At 40.9% G+C, this 22,051-nt stretch overlaps 1 protein-coding gene across 1 annotated transcript in view; it reads left to right on the top strand.

The window, feature by feature from the left end:
• Positions 1–22,051, top strand: part of FA2H (fatty acid 2-hydroxylase) — a 75,506-nt gene that overhangs the window by 21,363 nt on the left and 32,092 nt on the right. The window lies entirely within an intron of this gene.

Here is a 22,051-nt window from a genome sequence, read left to right as displayed (position 1 = left end):
ACAAAACTCATGGGGGACATAACAATGGTTCAAGTATTTGAAGAACTGCCTTGTGGAAGAGGGATTGAATTTGACCTACTCAACAAAGTATGACAATGAGTCAAATTTAGGTGTGTCAGGAAAAAAGATATTCCATCAATTATAGTTGTCCAAAACCAGAATGAATTATCTTGGTAAGTGAGCTCTCCTCCATTGGATGTCTTCAAATTCCAATGCTATCACAGAATTAAATCAGGAGTCGGCTGATTTGGGCTTGAATTCCAGGCGTCAGTGGAATTATCACTTTTGGGGTGAATTCATTGTAGAGGGAACTCCTTATTGTTGTCTGGGTAGTCAATGAGGTCCCTTCCAATTAAAAAAATTGGTGATTTTTAATGCAATTTTTGTGATCTTCTAGTCTCACCTGGAAGAGAAGACTCAACCCCTTGGTAAAATTACAAAGTAGGGGAAGTTTTTGGTGAAATGGAAGAAGTGTTGAACAGATAGTCAGGAAATATGGGTCTGGTCCCACTTCTACTATTACTACACAATGTTGGGATTGCCATTTCCCTTGTCTAGGCCTTAGTTTTCCAAAAAGGCTTCTAAGGTCTTGGGCAACTCTGATATTCTATAGTTTTAAGTTTATTTTGGGGTATCCTTCAGATACTTCTTACTAACTTCGCTCTACCTCCTTTTATTTGCCTTGTATTTTGAACCAGCTGTCACACTTGGAAATAATCTGGTAAATTGACATGAGTAATTGATAAAGGCCTAAAATGCAAAGCATTTGTTGTCATTAGATTTATGTGGAATCACAGGATAAGAAAGTGCCTTGAGGAATCACTCAGACTGAAGTTTTCCAGCTGGCTGGCACTAAAGTGCATCCTGGAGCAATCTTTGGCATGTCATGGTATTTTGGTTTTCCTCATTCTTTCTTCTTGCCAGTTTTTATACAGAAAAGTAGAGTTGGTTTGGCGACAGTGAAGGAAGAGGGAGGATGAGGTGGTGTATAGATAATGTGTTTGCTAATCAAGATCTTCAGATCTGATATCCTGCACCTAGGCAGCTTGGTGTGGTGGAAGGAACCTTGGATTTGTAATGGAATCAGAGTTCCTAGGTTTAAATATCAGCTCCAATTTGAGTCACCTCTTGTGTGACTTCCATGACCCCCACAGGGCTCACCTAAGCATCAGAATTTGATCATTTCCTAAAAGGAATTTCAGTTCATATGGGCCAGATTTTATTTAACCCAAAGAAAAATACAAGGAACTCACTCCTGAGCCCATTAATAAGTCAAGACAATTCTTCCCTTTGGTGGGTCCACTTCCATCAGGCCTTCCTGATGTTCTTCCAGTTCTTCATAGTTCTTCCAGACTTAGTGTCTCACCCTGGGGTTGACTTCCCTTTTAAAAACCAAACTCAGAGGTACATGAACTTGGGTCACTCTCCCCAGAACATAGCCTTATCAGAAGAACACCAATCAGTCTTATGAAATCACAATGGCTACTTGCTTCCTCTATCCGAATTCTGAACCCTTTCAAAGTTGCTTTCTTTTACATGATTGGGATCATTATGTAACTTGTTCTCCTCATTTCACTAAGTATACAAATCTTCCAAGTTTCTCTGAACTCTTCATAGTCAACATTTATCAATTATTAATATTACATTCATATTTATTCAGCAATTCTCTAAATAATTGGTGCCCATTTGGTTTTCATTACTTTTCTACAATAAAAAGTATTGATATGAATATTATATATATATATGTATATATATATATATATATATATATATATGATGCTTTCTGTCGGACCTCTTTGAGGTGTGTGTCTACATTGAGTCACAGGGTATGTACATTTTGGTAACTTTGGGGATATAATTCCAAATTGCTTTCCAGAATGGGTAGACCAATTGGTCATATTGCTACCAGCAGAGAATGTGTGCTTCTCCTCTCGTTGCCCCTCTAGTAATTTCTATTTTCACTTTTTGTCATCTTTACCAATCTGATGGGTGTGAACTAGAACTTCAGACTTATTTTAATTAGCATTTTTTTTTATTATTCATGATTTGGACAATTTTTAAAGGGGCTATCAACAGCTTAATTTTTGAAAACTACTTGTTCATATCTTGTGACCAGATACCTAGTGGGAAATGACTCTCGTCCTTTTATATTAGAATCTTTTTATTGGAATATTGGAATTGGAATTTATATTTTATATTGGAATAGAATATGAAACCTTAGAGATATTTTCAATAAAGATTTTTCCCCTCACTTAGTTGCTTCTCTTCTATTTCTAATTACCTTGATTTTGCTTGTAGAAAAGCATTCAAATTTCATGTATTGTAGATAAAGCTTTTATTTGGCACTTCGACATATTCCTGGTACTATGTTAAGCCCTGGAAACATAAATGCTTGCAGTCACTGGTCCTCATTTACATTTTCATGGAGAAAGATAACACACAAAAGATAGATAGAAAGATGTGGAGAGAGTCCAAGGATAAGGTGAAAAAGTCATCTGGAGAGTCAGTGGTGACTCAGTAAGGAAGAGCAAGGCATGGGTGTTTCCATAAATGGAGATTCCCAGGAGGAATTTACCAGTTAGACCAGGAAGCCACAAAAGGGGAAGATACTGCATAGGAGGGCTGCCTGGGACAAGGTTGAAAAAGTCATCCAGGGCACTGGGGCTGAGCCAAATTAGAAGATATAATTAAGATGCAGGTGATTCATGCTGTGCACATCTAATAGGATCATCTCTATGCCTTGTTTAATGAAGAATTCAGCCCCTAAAGATGTCCATATCTTTTGACACTGAGATCACATTGTTAGGTCTGTACCTCAAGGAGCTCAAAGATAGCAAGTTCCGAAGGCAACAAAAATAAGCCAGCAGTCCCATTTCTGCCAGACCACGTTCTAGTTTCCTAGAAATTTTTGTTGAATAAGGAGCTAGTTAAAAAAAAAACAAAAAACTCCATAGACAATATAGTCTGTGTCCAAGACTGAGCAGGACTTGGACGTGACTGAACAACTGAGTGACAACAACGATAGTAGTTGGTGACCTTGTGCAGTTAAACATGCTGCTGCTGCATTCATGGTGCCCATGTCCTGTTTTTTTAGGGCGACTGTGGTTCAGGGGATACAGTGCCAGACCCAGGGTCGGCAAGTTCAACTGTGGCTTCAGGTGCTTATTAGCTGTGTGACCCCATGCAAGTCATTTAAACCCAGTTTGCCTCAATCCATTGAAGAAGGAAATGGGAAACCACTCCAGTATCTTTACCTGGAAAACTGAATATTGTTAACATACTGTGACCCGGCAGAGTCACAGAGTCAGACACAACCGAGCAACAACTTTTTTACCTAACCTATTGCATTCATCAACCTGAAATGATTTTGATAATTTCTGTTTTCTATTTACCTTTTAGAAATACTTATTTATGCATATATCTTCCAATAGAATTTAAGATTCTTGAGGGCAGGGACTATTTTACATTTTTCTTTTTAATCTGCAGTTCCTAGCATAGTGCCCCAAACATACTACTAAATTCTTGTTAATTGATTGATTAACTAGCAGTGGTTTATTTTGCTCTTAACTGTGCTGAGTCCCTTTCTCTTTTTTCACTCCTATTGAAGGAGATGTATTTTTGTACCTAACTCTGTGTGTGTGTGTGTGTGTTTTTCTTTTCTCTGACTAGTTCAGATAAGAGTGAGATTCACACTCCCTGACTCCCTTCTCATTGTATAGATGTCTAGTTTCAAATCTTGTGTGAGACCATTTTTTCCTAATTTTCTTTCCCTTCCTCTTCCCTCTCTCCGTGGATTCCTTTTCACCTTTCTTTCTCTTAAGATTATGAAGACATGACAGAATTGTTTCAAATTTTCTTTTAATTATGCTTCCTGTTTGAACCCCGATGATAATGGGTTCAGCAGGGACACAAATATCATCTCCCCATATTATAACGCAAGTTCTTAGTTTAGATTTTGTTTTGTATTTGATCCTTGTTTATATGTGTTTACCTTATGTTCTTTGGGTTTTGTTTTTTTTTTTAACTCCTGTGGTTTAAACTTTAGAATTTCCAGGTAACACTGGGCTTTTCATCAGAAATGCTTGCAAGTCTTTTATTTCATTAAAGATCCTCTTTATCCCTGTAGATTATATACAGTTTTGCTAGGTAAATCATTCTTGGCTTAAAATCTAGATTTTTTTTTTATCTTCTGGAATATTATATTGCCATCCCTCTACAGGTTTACCATGGTGTGTTAAATCATGTGTGCTCCTGACTGACTATAGTTCCTTGGTCCTTGAATTCTTCCTTTTTAACTACTTGCAGTATTTTTTCTTTAACTTGGAAGCTCTGGATTTGAGCTATCATCTTCACTCATTTTAGGGTTTCTTTTAGAAGGTAACCAATGGATTCTATTTCCATTTTGCCCTCTGATTCTAAGGCATCTGTGCAGTTTTAAGATTTCTTGAAATATGATGTATAAGCTCTGTTTTTGGTTATAACATTTAGGTAGTTAAAATTGACTCTTAAATTTTTTCTCCTCAATCTTTTGTTTTTGCTGTGAGATACTTTTCATTTTCTTGTCTTTTCAGTGTTTTGAATTTGTGTTAATATTTCTCACTACTTTATGCAATCATTGGCCTCTATGTGGTCCATTTTACTATTCTAAAGAGTTTATCATTTGGATAAATTTTTTAATCTCAGCTCTTATTTCCTGATTTTTTTTCCCCTCTAGTGCTCTTATTTCATTGACAAAAAATATTTTTAAACTCTTGCTTTATTTCTTCCAGGAATTGTTGTTGTATTTGTGTTCAAATTGTGTTTCTCTTTGAGGCTTTGCTTGTATATGTTTTGAAACTATTCCCTCTTCTCAGTTTGTGTCTTGAGCATTCAAGTTTTTTAAATGATGATTGCTTTTGTTTGTTTTGTTTGCTTGTTTTTTTGCTCATTCTTCCAGTGTACTTCCTGACTTCAGATTTGTTATTAGAGCTAGACTCTGTGAACTTCTGGAAAGAAAGTCTGGGCTGATTTTGTTGTTTTTTCCTTAGAATATTGAGTATTAAATTGAATTACAGCCCAAGCTAAGAACATTTTGGTCTCCTAAAGAGGTCTGGTCCAGGAAAAATCTAATCACTGAACTCCTGGCCTGAGCTCAGGTGACCGGAGTTAGGGTCTGAGTAGCCAAATAAGCTTCATCCACCAGCTGGGAAGCTCTGCTGGTGCAGAGCATCCATCATAACTAACTGCAGATTCCCTTTGGATCTGGGATTCCTGCCCTGGCAACTCTTCTTCTGTAACATATTTTCAGTAGTTTTCCAGAATTTTAATAATAGTAATAAGAGTTAACATTTTTATCATTTTTGTTAAATTCTTTACAAAGGTGTCATTTGATCCTCACAGCAAGAATCCTATAATTATTTCCATTTTACAGTTGAGAAGACTGAGGCAAGCAGAGATTAAGTACCTTGATGAGTATCACACAGCTAGTGTATGCCTGGGCCTGAATCTTAATTCAGGTCTTCTTGACTCCAGGATTAGGGTTCTACCATTGTGCCACCAAGATATGTAAGAAAGAAAAATCAATGATTTACTTCCACTTAAAGCTGTCTAGGTCTGTGACATCAGGGGAACATGGCTTGCCAGCTTGGTATCATTTGATCTATCCTGCCTGAGGCTCTGAAACACCCTGTTTTTCCCTAGGTATATCTAAATTTTATCAACAGTAGGCAACTGTGGAATGAAAAGTGCATATCTATATATGAATAAAAAGTATATATATATATATATATATATATATATACACACACATACATAAATGTATACACATACATTCCTTGTTTGCATACATGTTTACATATGCATCATACCCGTCTACATCCAAAAATACATAGGAGTAGTTGGCCTTATAAGAATTGAATTTGAAATCTTCCTTAATTTAGAAATTAGAAAGTCTCTTTGAGCTCAAAGATTTATCCCCAAACACTTGTGGCCAAAGGGGCACCTTGCCCTAGGAGATCCTGAGGATGATTTCTTCTCTGGCATGCAAGAGGGGCCAACTTTTTAAGCAAAGGTAACCCGCTTATCACACAATACTGTGACTTATAGTTACCTGTGTTGGTATCATTTTCCCCCTTCTCCTTCCCAAACAATAATTGACTCTGAATTCTTTGATTAAGAGACCATGGATTATCTAAACCTTGTTTCTCTCCCTAGTGCCTGGTGAATGTTCCTTCACACAGTAGGCTCTTAATAAATTCATTTCAACATACATTTATCAAGATGTCCTATGTACAAAGTATTCTTGTAGGCCTGGGAATTCAAAGATAACTTTAAAAAATCCCAGAAAACTTGCTAGACCTCCTTTTCTATAAACTATGAAATGCCCAGCAAGTGTCTGTACATAATTTTCAACCCTCTGTTGTCTGGCGACATTCTCATTGGCACTTTACCAAAACCACTCCCTCAAGATTAACAATCTTTTCATAACTGCTGAATCCAGTAGCCATTTTCTCAGGCCTCATCCTCCTTCCTCTCCTTGAAGCTTGTTACAATATCGATCAGAAACTATCTCCCCCTTTGTTCTCCCACTCTTCAAAGCCATGGCTGAACCGGTAGTTACCTTCCTCTTCCTTTCCTTCATATCCTGTGAGTTCTGATATTTCCTAATCCTTCCCCTCCTCTTCACTCATGTCAGGAGCTCGTTAGACCTTTCATCAAGGTCTCCATTTCTATTCTCTCTTCTTTTGTGCCTTCATTAGCTTCCATGGGTCCACTCAGCTCTGTGCATGAGATTTTCAAGTGCACTACCCAGAAGTAGTGCACCTCTAATAAAGTGTCATCTAATAAATGTGTCATTAGGGGACACGGTACCCTAAAAGTAGTAAGGGTTTTAATAATGTTTAATGAATCAAATTAATTCCTTAAAATTGAAATCAACATGTTCAACAAATATTTATTAATAGAACAAAATAAAATAGCATCTATCAAGTGTTCACCGTGTGTCAGGCACCATGCTAAACAATTTCGAATTACCTTATTTTATCTTCGCATCAATCCCAGGAAGGAGATATTCCTATTTTACAGATAGAACTGAGGCAACAAGCAGAGCCCAAGTGACCTGTCCAGGGCTTCACAACTTGTGAGGGTTTGATGTAGGTTTTGAACTCGGGTCCAGAAATCCTGGCCCCCAGCCAGTGGTCCTCAAACTTTTTAAACAGGGGCCGGCTAGCTCACTGTCCCTCCGACTGTGGAGGGCCGGACTATAGTAAAAACAAAAGCTCCCACTGTCTCCGCCCCTCAGCCCATTTGCCATAACCCAGCGGGCCCCATAATTGCCCTCAGCAGCCGCATCTGGCCCACAGGCCGTAGTTGGAGAATCCCCCTACACAATGCACCATCTAGATTGCTGAAACCTCGCTAGAATCTTAGGGTTCATGGACTAGATTTCTTTCTTAAAGACTATGTCTTAAACCCCAAACCATTCAAACCTTACACCTGAAACTCAGACCCAATCTGGCTTTCATTGATCGACTAGGAATAGGTCCTAGGCCAAGCCCACTTGGTCATTGCTTGGGCCAGATTGACCCAGAATGACTTAAATAGCAATTGTTTCTGTTTGGATCATTAACTCTGAGAGCCTTCCCTCTCCCCATCCCCCCTCACCTCCCAGATTGATTTTTTTTTTTTAACTAGATAAAAGAGGCCATTCTCTGCCTCCTTTCTTACCTAGCCTTAGTCCCTGGTTGGACATTGTCTCCATCAGACTAGACACCACTGGAGCCCTGGGGCTGCTCTCCATCTCACTCAAGCTCCCAGATTCTTTTACTTTGGTACATCTCTTTAACTAAACAAGTCTTATTTCTTTCTAATGTGTTGAAGCCTGCTCACATCATTCAAGGGAACATCTCGTTTAGCCTTTGAGGGCTTGGGATAAAAAAACAGCACAGTTCCTGCCCTCAAAGAGCTCGCCCTCTAATCTGTAGGAATAGGATGTACGCCAACAAGTAAAGGGTCGCTGTTATACCCAACTGTGCCCACTGATGCTGGGGGTATTCCCAGGACTCTGCAGCAGGACCTCTTCTCCCAATGCTCCTCTGCATCTCCTCTGCACTCATGGATTCCGTTATCTTCTCCATGCAAATGGGAGAGAATAAGCATTTATGAAGCCCCCCATACATGCCGGCTCCTTTGCCAAGTGCTTTACAAATATTATCTCATGATTAGCAGGTCAGTATTTCCAGTCAGTCTCTCTTCTGAGTTCTAATGCCTCATCATCAACTGCTTATCAGGCATTTCAAAGTGAATTTCATGTCCAGAACAGAACTCATTCTATCTCCCCTAACTCTTCTTTTCCCAACATCCCTGTTACCATGGAGTCCACCACATCTTTTGGGTCTGACATGTTTGCAACCTTAGGATCAGTGTTCAGACTCACTTATCCTACAAAGAATCAGGTTTCTTTACCCCTAACACAACCGTTGGTTCAAGCCCTCATTCCCTCTTATTAGGATTATTTCAATAGTCTCCTCACTGGTCTGGCTGTCTCAAGTCTCTTTCCATTCTAACCCATCCTCCCCACAGGAGACAAAGTGATTTTCCTACAGATAAGTAGACCACATCACCATTCTACTCAGCAAATTCTAGAGGTTCCATATCATTTCTAGGATCAAATACAAACTCTTGTTTGGCATTTAAAGCCTTTACACTATGACCCCAACCTACCTTTCCAGTCTTAATATTTATTGCTCCCCTCCTTGTACTTGACAGTCCAGTCACACAGGCCTTCTCTGTTCCTTACATTCTGTTTTTCTAACTCTATGCCTTTACGTTTCGTGTCTCCCATCCCTTCCCATCTCAACTTTTTTTTTAAATCTCTGGTTTCCATCAGCACTCAACTGAGGTCTGCCTAAGGTCTTTCCTGGTCCTTTCCAGTAGCCACTGCCATCCTGCCACTCCCCAAATTATCTGCTTGTATATGAGGGTGTGCATCCATGTGCATGTCATTGTCCCCCATTAGAAGTGAAGCCCTGCAAGGACAGAAACTATTTAGTTTCTTTCTCCAAGAGCCTTAGCATAGTGACCTTTAATAAATGCTTTTTGATTGAGTGATTGATTATGCAAGGTTACCCTATAAATTGTCCGTAAATTATTACTCCTTATTATACTATGTTTCAGAGCCTGAGGATATTGGATTGAGGGGTGTGGAAGAAAGAAGTCTCTATGTGGGATAAGAGCTGAATAAGCAAGAGGAGGCAAGGGGTAGAAGCTGATTTTCATGTTCTTCATCATTTTTCTAATGCCTTTTCTCTGTGATTATTAACCATTTTATCATATATGCATTAATGTGTGTGGATATTATCTTGTTTACACATAATTATTTGCATGTGCTTTCTTCCATGAGACTATGAGCTCTTTCGGTCTTTCTCTGTCCTTAGCACAGAGCCTGGCAAATAGTAGGTACTTCTTATCTGACTTACCAAAGGCCAGTGCCAGATATGCCCGTGAACGCCTTTCAGATCCTTTGGCCCTTCTCTGTGCCCAGAATGGATGGAGACAAGGGTGGGAGGGGGCTTGAGACCCCCCATGTGTTCTCCATCATCCACATCAGATTCTCTTTACTGGGCCCCTAAATTACTCAAGGGCATGTGGAACAGATCCCATTTCTTCCCGTCTTGTAAAGCTGTAGCCCTTGGTGCTGCCCACTGGGTGTTGTGGCCAGAGGTCTGTAAAGTTACTTCTGTCTCCTCCCTGCCCCCAAATGCCCATCATCTAACTTGTGGGCCCAGTGGTGCTGTTATGGTCAGTCAGCTAGCATGCATTAAGTGCTTGCTGTGTGCCAGGTACTGTGCTAAGTAAGTGCAGGGTCCCTATAAGCATCCCATGATTCCCTTATGAAAAACTTCCTGTTAACCAGGATAGCCCCAACTAACTCTTGTACTTAATCTGGACTGTTGCCATAGTAATTATTTCATTGCCAGAGCCTTGGATTTATTCCTTCCATTTATTCATTTGTTCCTTCAAAGGCAAGAACATTGGTCTTACAGTCAGAACACCTAGTTCAAATTCTGAATGGGTACTACTTATTAATTATGTGACTTTGTACAAGGGACTTAATCTCAGAACCTCAACTTCTTCATCAAATGAAATATATATGTGTGTGTAGAAATGTATATGTGTGTGTACTAATATGTGTATACAAATGTGTATATATTAATATGTGTATACTAAATTTCATTTTTTATATGTGATTTGGCTAAGCTTTAAGCATAAAGAGAAGCAGTACAGGGTAATAGACAGAGAACCCATCTCTAAGCCAGAAGACCTGAATTCAAGTCCTACCTCAGTACATACTGACTGTGTGATCTGGGACAAATCTCTTAACCACTCAGAGTCCCAGCCGGACATCTCCCTAAGAATATAAATTCTGAAACTGTTGTGGATTGTCCTTTGACCCTCATGCTTAACATAGTGCCTGGTATATAGTAGACACTTTATAATAATAGCAAAAATACTGGCTTTTCTGTGATTTTCTCCTTCTGGTCTCAGTTTCCTTGTCTGTAAAAAGGATTGTTGGATCCAATGGTCCTTTCTAATAGGTAACCAATGATTCTATGATCATGGGGGAGTTGGGTCTGGATCTTACAGTTCCTGACTTTGCCTTGGCAGGTAGACCCCAAATATTTTATAGTATCTATAGTTATTTTAATTAAATGCACTTTCTCTTTGTATCTCTTGCTGCTGGACTTTGTTGGTAATATATAAACATGCCGATGATTTATGTGGATTTATTTTGTATCCTGCGGGTCTGGATCTTTAGAAGGCCTTTGGGTTGAGTTCTCATTCTAGGAGAAAGGATATCTGGGACAAAAATTATTTCAGCTAGATAAGCAGGAGACCTCTTGTGAAGTTGGTCAATTCCTTTTGGTCAGTTAGTCTACTGTGCATTGGACACTGTGCTAAGTGCTGGGGCAGCAAAGGTTCATCCCAGATAGACACTAAAGGACATTTGGGACTTCTGGGACCCAGAGACTGAAGGGAAATGCCAGGGTTTGATATATATATATATATATATATATATATATATATATATATATATATTTTCCTTTAGAACTGTCAGCCCCAATCACATATAGCACCAGCAACCTGCCGACATTGATGTAACTTTTTTTTTTTTTTTAGGTCTTTGGCATAATAGGACCAGGGAACTGTGAAGGGGTCCCAGCTGTGGCTGAGGGCCAATCACGAAACCCTGAACTGGGTTCGTGGGGCATCAGTAGCTGCCTCCCATGCTAGTGTTTGAGTCTCTGAGTCAGGGCCCCACCAGGCTCAGGTGAGGATAGCTGTACTCCAAACTTCTGGGCAGGGACATCAGGGTCTGGGCATCTTCTAGGATGGGCATGATCCCCATTCTAAGCTGTTCTAGGAGTAATTACTGTCTTTAATTACTGATTTAAAGTGGGGGGAGCTTTAGGCCATCTAGTCCAATCCCCTCAGTGACCAATGAGGAGACTCTAGACACATGCTAATTCTAACATAGGTCTTCTGACTGCAAATCAGTGTTCTTCCTGGGGGAAAAGAAAAGAACAGGTCTTCTCCCCCACCTCAGCCCCTTGGTCCCGGGTGTCCAGGAGGCAATTCTGCACCAAGATTCCTTTTCTTCCTTGGGCCCACTCACCCAGAGATCCTTCTCTCCTGCCCAGTTTCAGGAAACAAAGGAAGCTGGGAAAGGCTGTATCTGGGTGGGGCCTGAGAGTGTGGAGCTGGCCTGAAAAAATGCAATCTAATCTGACCTTCCAGGACTGTGGCTGCTGGTGTGCCCTGTGCTCACATAGGCCAGGCTGTGCCCACGCAGCAAATGGCTCTGAACCAGGAGCCCAGCAGGGGATGGGGAGGGGGCGCCCAGTGGGTGTCCCCTCAGTCATGGAATGGTAACAATTCCAAAAGAGAATTTTGACATTCCAGGCGGAGGGGGTGACCATCCGGAAGCTGTGCATTGCTTAGAATTATTCTTCTGGGTAGTGTGCCCATATCCTAGCTGAGAAGGGGTGCATATGTGTGTAAGTCGCTCTCTGGAGAAGCCCTATCAGCTAGTATTCAAATCCAGATTTTCTGATTACATCAAACTGTTCTTTTTACCATGTAACATTGCCTTGTCAAGACTTAAGAAGCATCCTTAGGAAAAATTAGACTTGTGCCTGTCTGGCCTGGGGAAACATTCTCCTCCTACCCCACCCTATCTCTCCCCACCTTCAATACTATCTCCTGCACAATCCCCCTACTTCCCCTTTCCCCACTACCTCCCACCCTCTCCCCCTTATCTCCCACCTCCTTTCTACCTTATCTCCACCATCACGACCCCAGACTTTATGGTCCTTTCCCCAAGGGGAAGAGGGGACTGAGGGGAGTAAGGTAAGTGGGGGCTAGGTGAAGGAGAGCAATGCCCTGGAAATGTTTCACAGATTTTTCTAATTGGAAAGGACCTCAATTGATTGATTGGCTGTTGATTAACTGACCCTTTCCCAAAAGGAATCTCCCCTGTGACAAACCCAACAATTGGTCATCTAGCTTCTGTCATAAATTCTCCAAGGAAAGGAATCCCTGCACTTCTCCAGGCAGCCTGTCACTTGGGGCAATAACGACTCTTGCCATTTTCCCTTCTCTGCTGCTTGGGAGACTGAATTATTAACCATGTCTCCTTCTTCCCCTCTGCAGATTAGGGTTCCAGTGCTGGAACCTATTTGTGGGCAAGGCTTGCAAGGCAAAATTAGACAGCCATATTGTATACATTCTCAGAATTCTTGTCTATTGGACAGCTTTTTCTAGAGGTTCAAACCACTCTTGTTCTTTTTCCACCTAGAAAAGTTCAGGTTATACTATTTCAGTAAGTGTCAGTCCACTTAAAAATTTGAAAAAATGTAAAAGGAAACAAGCCCATCCATCTCATTAGGATGCAAATTTGCTTTCATCTTTAATAAATGGTAAAATTACATATATTTACATATATACACCAAAGAATCATTTTAAAATAAATTTCTTTATGATTTATTATCAGTAAATGTTTGGTTGCATAACCTTTTTTATATACCTAAAAATCCAAGGTCACATAAAAATTTCTGGGGCGAAAAAGGATTATAAGAAGAAAAAGTTTAAGAAGCCCTGTGCTAAAAAAAGTCTCAACTAACCAATTATTTAGTAATGAACTCCTTTTTAATGAAACCAATTGTGTGATAGAAGAAAAACCCAAACCTTATAAGTCCTAGGAATTTGTATGTTAATGTTGTAACTGAGGTGGGGGGGGGAAGGGAAGGAGAGGATTCTGTATTTCTAAATTCTCTTTTATAAAATATTCAGATCCTATATTTGCTTTGAGATTATTGATGTATATAGTATTAAATGTTAGTCTGTCAAAATATTTTTTCAGTTTTCCAGCAATTCTTATTAAATAGGGAGTCATTTCCCCCACATAATTTAAGTTCCTGGGTTTATTGAACACTATTAAGTTCAATTGTTTTTAATTTTTATTCCACTGACTTGTTTTTCTTTTTTTTCTAATCATTACCAAACAGTTTTGATGGTGGTTGCTTTATCATACTTAAGAGTAGAATTCTTAAATAAGGTGGATAGAGGGGTTGTAAAAGATAAAACCGAGAAGAACTCTCTTACAAACAAAATCAATGTAGCTAGGATAAAGAAAAACTACCACATGGGGAGAAAAGGTCTATCTCCAGATGTAGTTATTGGACCCTTGTACACCACCTGTCAGGGAGTGGGGAAGGTGGGAGAGGAAGGGAACTGGCCCAATGGTCCAAGCAGAATTGTACCTTCCCTTCCTTCCCAATAAGAGAAAAGCCACTTTGAAGGCCCTGGGTATCTAGATATACTGGACACTGAAATCACACTCCTCTCTCCAACCCCCCCTCCCCATCTCCCATCAGATTTAAAGATTTCTGATCTTTAAAATACCCAGCACCAGCATGGGTGCCACAAAAGTGGACTTGTTAACCCAGCTTTCCTCTACTGAGCAGAGCCCTTCAGTGAAGTGAGATCTCCAACTCTAACCTGAACATCAGTAAACAGATGTGGCTAAATCTCATCTGCAGTGCCTCTTCTTTCATTGGTCCTTGTCCTAACCTGGGACAAGTCTATCCAGTTTGCAGAATATCCTGTTCCCTCACTTAATTCCTCAAGTGGAGAAGTGAATGGAGTTTGTGGATGGCTTAGCAGAGGAATGAGCTCTCCATTTGATTGCTGTGCAAGTTTTTCCAAAATCCGGGCTACTAAATAAAAGACTATCTGTTCCTGAGTGTCCAGAGTCTAGAATTTCCTGAACATACACTCTTTTATGTTGTGCTTTCCTGCCTCTTCCTGGTCCCCTTACCCACTAACACACAGACTTCTTTCATTGCCTGACTCTATAGGCGCTTGTTAGGGTTTTTCAACTGTTGTGCCATCCCCTGTTCTCCCTTACCCTATCCCACCCCTTCTTCCCCAAAATAACTCCCTATTCAAAATCCAGCTAGAGAAGGAACATTGGAATTTACCTCTGGACTAAGACAAAATTCCAAAGGACCACTTATGGGAGTGACCATTGATTTTTCTCCATGCAAAAGGATGGGTCTTAGTCTCTTAATAGGAATAGTATCTGTTGTGTTCCCAAAAGGAACTAGAAAATCTGAGTTCTAGTTTATCCTAATCAGTGACATGGCTCTTAATTCATTTGGGTCTCAGTTTCCTCTTCTTTAAAACGGAAATGCTTGTTCTATTTGTGTTTGAAATTATAAATATCAAATGAGCTCATGGGTGTAAAAGGATTCAGACAGTCACTAAACATCTTTTAAGTACATATTATATTTGGAGACCAGTAGTAAGTACTGGACATCCAGAGATATGATACTTAAGGAATCCACAGTATAATTGGGAGGGGTGGTTAGAAGGCAAATACCTCTGCTGCAAGGGAAGGTGAGATGAATGCAAAGGGAAGTTCCAACTAAGCTTAAGGTTCTGGTATATTGGATCAAGGAGAGATCACTTTGGAAGGGAAGGAAAAAAAGAGTTGGGAAACATTCATGGAGGTGGTTGAAGAAGGGAAAACCTTCTTAAGATGGAAATGGGTGAGCTGGTGGGCAGGGGCATTGTGGGTATCAGAGACAAAAACAGCAGAAATCTTAATAGAATAAGTAGTTCCTGAGCCTGGCTCAGAATGAGTTATTCTTGGTCCTGGTCATACTGCATACTCTTAGTCTTACCTGGGGTGAGGTTAAACCAGTTTACTTTGAGCTCAACCCCTTTCTTCTGCTTACAGAGCCCAACCTTTGATGTCTCAGTCTCTAAAAGTAAAGAAAAGCCTAAAACAAAACAAAAGCACAGGGGATTGACCTCCTGGTCCCCCAAAAGCTTTAGGCTTCCTTAGGGCAGTCACTGGTCTGAGACTCAGAGGAGAAAGGAGGAGATGAGGATCACAAGGGGCTTTGAAGGTCTCTTCTCTTCTTCCAAGTAATTGTCTGTCGGAGCTGTCACCAATGAGCCTCCGCTTCTCCTCTGCTCAAAAACCTATCTGCTAATTGCTTCTTACAGACCCAAAGATCAAGACCTAGAAGGGCCAGATCAGAGAGCATCCAATTCTGTCTCTTCATTTTACAAATGAGGAAATTGGAGTTTCCGACAAAGGCCAGTGGGTCCTGCTCTAGATCTGGAATGAGCCAGAGAGGCCCTCAATTCCAGTCCTCTCCTTTTTTTTTTTTTTTTTTTTTTTTAAACACATGAAGAAACTAACCTGCATGAGGTCACAGAGATTGTGTTCATAGGTGGAACTGAGGCCCAGGTCTTGTAATTCTAGAACCCAATCATGTTTTTCCTGTGTAATCATGACCAGGAGTCAGGAAGTGAGACTATGTGTAGAGTGTTTAGCACCAGGCCTGGCACGTAGTAGGCATTTCATAAATACTTGTTCCATCCTTATTTTGACCAATAAATTATTATTATTACCAATAGCCCTATTTCTGAGGCTCAAAAAGCTACTTCGCCTCCCTTTGAGCCTCAGTTTCTTCATGTGCATATTGAGGGAATTATGTTAAATGATTATGAAGTTACCTCCCAGCTCTGGATTTATAGTCCTAATCCTAAATATAATTATTAGCCTTTATCTTTCTTGTATCTCGGCAGTTTTTGATACCACTGATCAACTCCTCCTTCCGCAGTTCTCTCTTCTCTGAATCACTTACTCAAATAAGCACCTACTATGTGCCTGAATGCTCTGCACCAGGAACCCAGCAGTACAAAGAAAAGCAAACAGTCCCTGCTCTTAAGGACCTCACAGCATGCAAGAAACTATGCCCATGCGAGAGAGATTATAAATATATTCACAGCTCTCTCCTGGTACTCCTGCTCCCTGTTTGGCCATTCCTTCCCTAACTCCTTTGTTGGAGCATTTACCTCCCACCCCTCATAAAGGGGTGTGCCCCTTTGCCTTGGACTAGATTCTCCTGTTCCCTCTCTCTCGGTCTCTGTCTCTATCTCTCCTTCCTCTCTTTATCACTCTCCCTCCTCTCCTGTCCTCCTTCTTTCTCTCCCTCTCTCCTTCCTTCCCTTGCTCCCTCCTCTATTTCCCTCCCTTTCTTCTTCCCTAGCCTGAGACACAAAGAAGCAAAGATTGTCTAGATCCATGAAAATGATGGAGAAAATTTTAATAATGCAAATTTAACTCAAAAGTGTGTACTCAGAAAGCCAATTATTAAATATTTATCAATCTCCCCCTGCCTCGGTTCCTAACCTTGAGTCACAGATTTAGAGGCAGAAAGAACTGACTCATTTGTCTTTTGTCTTGTACTTCAATACCTATAAAGGTCACAATTTTCAGAACATCTAAGGCAGGTTCAGGAATAGATGCTTGAAAATAATATTCCGTGGAGTTTTCATGAAACCTCATTCCCCAGCTTTATTGAGGTGATCACTGAAGGGAAGGCAGCCTGAGAGCTCGAAACACTAGGGAGGCTATTAAGAACTGAGTCATTCCAGTTTGGGTAGAAACGTTAATTATTCCCCCCCCCCATCACGATAATTTACTAACACATTACTCATCTTGTGTCCTTCCAAAGTGTAGTAATGGAGAATGATGAATTGTGGATTGTAGTGATGGATGAATGATATTCATAAATTGGGCTGTGACAGGGGTGTGGTGCCTGGGGCAGCAATCTGAAAATCACCCTTCCCATGGCTCACCTGGGTGGTCGCAACTGTACTCTTCACTGTCTTACTTCCCCATCCTTGCAGATAAAGAATGACCCTCTTATATCTTATTGAAGCTGGGAAGAGGGAGTGAGGATGCTCCCTGCCTCAGCCATTCCTTTGAGCCAAGAGAATCTTTTCCCTCTTTCTTGCTCTAATACAAGTAATCAGGGCTGAGGAGGCTAATAGCCTCAGGTCCACACTAGACTTAGGTAGGGAATTATACCAAAACATTCAGCCACTTCTGGGATAAAGGAATGCTGGCTTTGCCACAGTCATTCAGTGTTCCCTGAAGGGCCACATCTTGCTGGGCTAGCCTTTTGCAGGTAAAGAGTCTTTGTATCTTTGTCACACATTTAACTTGGAGCTTTTTGAGTTTCAGGCCACTGGAGGTCTTTGATAAATGGAGACTCAGTGGCCACTTGTCAGTAATGTTTCGGAGAACAAGATTGAAGATTTCTACTCAATAACCTCAAAGGTCCCAGCTCTTAGAGTCTTTGATTTTCTTATTCATCTTGTTGATCTCACTTTCATAGATGCATCAACTACCCAAGTCATCCCTGTGATGCCCCAGAGTGAGTGGCAGAAATATTTGCATGAGTTCTCAAATGGCTGGGAGGGAAGAGAGGAAGGACACATTTACAGCTTTGCTTGGGGTTATAGAATTTAGTTTATTATGTATTATAATGTAACACCATTATAAAATATATAATATAGTATATGTAGAATTAAATTATAGGTTACATAGTAAATTAATTTATTCCATTGAGCATAATTATTGCAATTAAATCACAGAATTTCCCATCCCCTGAAGCCAAAAATGTTTGATTCATTCATTCTGCCAGATATTTAAGTACCTATAGGTCCTCTCAAAAGGTATCAAGGTGCTAAAAAATGAAGAGACTGGTATAGATCAAAACTTCTTAAACTGTGGATCGTGACCCCATATGGGGTCATGTAACTAAATGTAGATGATTATGAAATTATGATTTGTCATCAGTAAATGTTTGATTGATTTGTATATCTCCATTTACTAGGGATTGCATAAAATTTTCTCAGGCCAAAAAGAATTGGGAGTGGAAGCTGATTTTTGGTGTAGCTGATTTTTTAGGTCCTTTCTATCTCGTCCACAGTTTTATACCTAGAGAATCTTGAAGGTTCAATGTATTCTGAAATCTTGTGGTACCTTTTTCTGGCTATAAAAACTTCCATAAAGTTTTCCTGGAAGGGTGTGGAGATTAAAGCTGGTAGGGGAGAGCATTCGTGGGGGAGGAGAGTTGCATCAGCCAAGGTGTAGAGGGAGGAAAATACAAAGTTTAGAGGGCAGCAAGTAGTTCAATTTGATAGTCAGTAAGCAGTTATTAAGCTCCTATTATGTGCTCAAGACACTGTGATAAGTGCTGGGGATACAAAAAAGTGGCAAAAGACAATTTCTTCCCTCAGGGAGCTCACAATCTAATGAAAGAGACCAAAAGCAAATATATGGGATAATAGGAAATTATTAAAAGAGAGAAGGCGTTATAAGAAGGTTGACAAAGGCTTCTCTTGGAATATGGGATTTTAGTTGGTACTTGAAGGAAGTTGGTATGAGAAAGCTACCAGAACAGCCACAAGAAGATGAGAAGGGGAAGGGGGAGCATGGAAATGCCCAGAATTGAGAGATGAAAGTGTCTCGGAAGAACAGGCAGGAGGCCCCTGAACCTGGATCTAAGAGTAAGGGAGTAAGGTATAAGAAGACTGGCAAGGTGGTGGGGGGAGGAGGGGAGGAGGGAAGGAGCTAGGTCACGAAAGGCTCTGAACATCAGATGATTTTGTATTTTATCGTGGTGGTGATAGGGAGCCACTGGAGTTTATTGAGTAGGGGGATGACATGGTTGGACCCGTGCTTTGGAAAATCACTTTAGTGGCTAAAAGGTGGATGGATTCAAATGGGGAAGCCCTTGAAAACAGCCCCAGGCTACTGCATTTGTCCAAGAACGAGGAGTTAAAGTCCTGCTCTAGAGTGGGGAGTAGTATTAGAGGAGAGAAGAGAGAATATTGGCAAGATGTTATCATTCAGTCGTTTCTCAGTCATGACCAACTCTCCATGACCCCATTTAGGGTTTTCTTGGCAAAGATACTTGAATGTTTTGCCATTTCTTTCTCCAGCTCATTTTGCAATGAAGAAACTGAGGTAAACAGAGTGAAGTGACTTGTCCAGGGTCACATAGCTAGGAAGTGTCTGAGGTTTGAACTCAGGAAGATGACCTGATTCTGTCCTCTGAAACATTCAGGGAGAATACTCAGTAGAGTGAAGGTAGTGAAAAGAACACTGAGTTGGGAGACAGAAGAGAGTTGGGTTTGAATTTTGCCTTTGAATCCTTCTGTTGGTCATGAAGAAGCCATTTGTCTCCTTGAGCAGTTTCTTCACCTATAAAATGGGGATAACAATGTGTATTCAGCATGGGATTGTTTTGCAAGGGAAATGTAAAGCTTAAAGCTTAAAGCGTTGATGTCCATTGTTATTATTGTAATTACCATTATTCAAAAGCCTTTTCTCAACCCTTAGCCTTTTGGACTTCTGCAGTATTTGGTTGACCACTCTCTCCTTTTGGATACTTTTTCTTTTCTGGAGTTTTCTGACCATTCCTCAGTTTCCCTTGTTGAATTATCATTCATATCCTCTTCTCTTTTCTAGCCTCAGTCCCCTTTTCTTCCCTGTCTATACCTTCACACTTGGTGACCTCATTATCTCCCCCAGGTTCCATTTTAGTTTTTTATGAGATGTCTCTAAGATCTGCCCATCATCTCTCTCTTGAACCACTGTCCCTTTTCAACAGTCACCTAGTGGATATTTCAAACAGTGGATATTCCATAGGCATCTCAAATTCCACAGATCTGACTTTTCTCCAAATTCTCCCCTCTTCTGCGCTTTCCTGTTTCTGTGGCTCCCAGTCACCCCAATTTGTACCATTTCAGTCAGACGTGATTCTTCTCTCTCCCTCTTCTTCCACATCTAGCCACTCACCAAGACTTATCCCTTCTACCTACATGGTGTCTCTCCCCTCATACCCACCACCACCTAGACCATGTCCTCAATTCCCATCTCACTCATTCTCCTCTTTCTCCAGTCCTCCATGCAGCTGCTAGAATGATCCTTCTAGAGTGGCAATCTGCCGGGGTCACCTGAAGTGGATCTCCATGATCCCAGAATCAAATACAAACTCCCCTGTTATTCCTTACTCTTCATCATCTTGCTCCAGCCTGTTTACAGAATTCAATGCCCTTCGTAACCAGACTGTAACGACTTCTCCCTGTTTGCATATCATTCCCCTTCACACAATCTTTGGTCAAGCCATCCTGGCCTTCCCACTGTTCTTCACACATGACCTCCTGGTCTCTGTGCCTTTGCCCTTCCTCCTCATCTCTCCCTGTAAGAATGGCTAGTGTCCTTCAAAGTGCAACTCGAGCTTCAGACCTTTCCTAATCTCCACTTGTTCCACTTCTTTCCCCAGAAATTACCTTGTATTTATCTTTTGTTTTTGTGTGTAAGTTTGGTTTATTCCACTAACATGTTAACTCTGTGAGGGCAGTGATTGCTTTACTTTTGCTTATGGCTTAGTAGGTATTTAATAAAAGCTTGTTGACAAATTGCTAGTGCTTGATGGTGATGATAATTACTTCCTGCCCGATTGTGTAGAAAAGACTGGAAAAGGGAAATCTAGTAAGAAGATTCTGCCTCTTTACATGTAATTGGGGGGAGGGGAACTATTAAACTTGAAAAAGAAAAAGAAGCAGCTATCATGGGGATGGAGGAAGGAGGGTAGGAGAAGAGAGCCCTGAGGTTCCTGGGATCCCACATGGCTGCCCCATGAAAAAAACTCCCTTCTCGCCTTGCCTTTGGGGAACCTTAACCCTCTCTTCCTAGTTGAAATTGGGTCAAAGTAAAAGTGGAAAAGAAGAATTAAAGGTAGATGCCAGGCCTCTTCCCAAGTCTGCTGACAGTTCCTTTCTTCAGTGTCTTCCATGTAGTCTTCTGTTTATCTCTCCCACAGAGAACATCAGCTCCTTGCAAGGAGAATTGTTTCATCCATTGTACTTGCCACCTGCCCATCACTTAACACTGGGCCCAGCCCCAGAAATACTTGCTAAGTGAGTGAGAAGAAAGCCCTTATTACAGATTGTTCAGAATCCACTTTGACTGAAGTTTGAGCTGAACTGAGGAAGCCATAAGGGAGGGAGGGAATTTTCTGATCTCAGCTCTCCACCCTGGACCTCTGGGTATTTTTGCTGGTGTATTCTGCTTCCCCTCTCATTTTTCTTAGTTTGCTAATTCAACCTAACCTTGTGTTCACTGAGACATGCTTCCTCTCCTAGCTCCTTCCTTCACATCTGAGCTGAGGGGCTGGGCAGAGGGAACTGATGGAGATGAGGAAGTCATCTCTAACTCTCCAGGATTCGAAATGGCACACTGAACCATGGCCCTGCTTAATCCAACAGGGTGGGAGGAGGAGAGAAAGGAAAGGAAACTTCTGGTACCAGGGTAGGCCTGATCATAGTGCCCCAAGATGCCCTGGGGCTCTCATGGTACCTGCCTCTGCCTGAGCCTGGCCTCCCTTCTGAGTGGCTGGATGCCTGACAGGGCCAAAGAAGCTCTGGGCTCAGGAGCTCCCCCTATTCCTTGTTAATGATTTCTTGTTCTGACTCTATCCCCACTCTATGAATTAGCTTGCCCACCTTCCGCTGCCTGCCTGTTTCCAAAAAGGCAGTCCATGTTTTCAGGCTCACCCTTTTAGTTCCTTCCTACTCTAGTTCTAGGAATCTTAATTATATTAACAACAACAACATAGCATTATATCAGCTTAGCATA

The sequence above is a fragment of the Sminthopsis crassicaudata genome, chromosome 2, assembly GCF_048593235.1.
Source record: "Sminthopsis crassicaudata isolate SCR6 chromosome 2, ASM4859323v1, whole genome shotgun sequence".
In the NCBI taxonomy this organism is placed as follows: domain Eukaryota; kingdom Metazoa; phylum Chordata; class Mammalia; order Dasyuromorphia; family Dasyuridae; genus Sminthopsis; species Sminthopsis crassicaudata.
The sequence above is the reverse complement of the archived record's forward strand: the minus strand, read 5'-3'. Positions and strand labels throughout refer to the sequence as shown.